The sequence below is a fragment of the Haliaeetus leucocephalus genome, unplaced genomic scaffold, assembly GCF_000737465.1.
Source record: "Haliaeetus leucocephalus isolate CR32 unplaced genomic scaffold, Haliaeetus_leucocephalus-4.0 Scaffold751, whole genome shotgun sequence".
NCBI classification, from domain to species: domain Eukaryota; kingdom Metazoa; phylum Chordata; class Aves; order Accipitriformes; family Accipitridae; genus Haliaeetus; species Haliaeetus leucocephalus.
In genome coordinates, this window is record NW_010973187.1 from 3,403,517 (window position 1) to 3,404,980 (window position 1,464).

Consider the following 1,464-nt stretch of genomic DNA (forward strand, 5'->3'; position numbering starts at 1 on the left):
ATTCCTGTATTGGTCTCTTAAAATAGAAGAATAAAGGACTGCAATCATCCTTTTTGACAAGCCTTTAAAACTGCTTTTTTCCAGATCATTTCCAATAATAACTGTAATTTAAACTTTTATGATAAAAGCATGGAAGTGCTTTGAAATAGCTCAGGCATTTTTCTAGAGAAGGTGATGTCATTCTTTCCATCAGCAGGAAGAATATTCTAGTCATGCTTTAGTCTTTGTTTGCTGAAAAGTAGAAAAGGAATTAGAACATTAGTCAGTATTTTTATATTTAAAATGAATTACTTTCCTCTGTTCTATTATCTTTCTTGGTTAGTTTCCAATTTCCAAAAGTCTTTCAATTGCCAAATTTGGCCTTTGGGTGTATTTACACTGTTCTAATGGGACTTGCATGTGTGTACTTGAGAACAGAATTTGATTCATGTGTATATTTCGATTTGCCTGAGATGCACCAAGATAAAAAATTTTTATAATTCCCAAGCATCTGTCTACAAACTTTCTTGGGGCATTCTCTCTGTGGAAGAAAAGAAATATTTCATAGTTATCAATGGGCAGCAAAAAATATGAAAAAAAAAAAGTAAAAAACTTTTCTTGATTTTTGTTCCAGTTTTAAATTCCTGAGCAATGAGATTAAAGATTCAGTTCTGTACTAGCTGTCAACTGAACAAGACCACAGCTGGTTCTCACATACATGTTCAAGGGACATATTAGGAATATCTTCACTGATCTTCAACTTTCTTCTCTTCCCTCATTGGGATTGAGCACCACTGCAGAAGTTTCTTGGGACATGGAGGAGTCCTTGAGCCTGGAGCCATCTCCCTGGGAGCACAGGACATATAGCAGCTGAAAGACTCCATCCCAGGTCTGTGACTGTCTGTGTTTTCCAGAGTTCTTGGTGAAAATCTGTGATTCCCTCTAAACTTCCAACACAGAACTGAGTAGAGTGGCAAAAATATGATAGAATATGATTCTTCATTTGTCTCCGGCACACTTACGTGGGTATTATCCAGCTTTCACTTTGGTTAAGATATTTTACATTTTTTCACTTTAGACTCACTTTCTCAGATACGGTTGTATACACAGTACTTTCTACTTCTGCCAAGATACTACAAGGACATGCTTGATTTTCACTGTGGAAAAAATCAGATGCAGGGTCCTAATGAATAAGTACACCTCTGAAAGATTTGGAAGAGAGAGAGCTCAAGTTTGCAATGACTTAAATCAATATTTTGGTAATGCAAGTCATGCTGAAGAATACCTGTCTGCTCCTGTTGATTAAAAATATGTATCTGCTTAGAAGTGTTCCTTAATTAATTGCCTACATTATCATGTAATGATCCTGTTCAGTACAACATAAAGTTGCTAGGAGTAAGTACTTGTTATAGGGATCATAGACTCATAGAATGGTTTGGGTTGGAAGGGACCTTAAAGATTATCTAGTCCAACCCCCCTGCCATG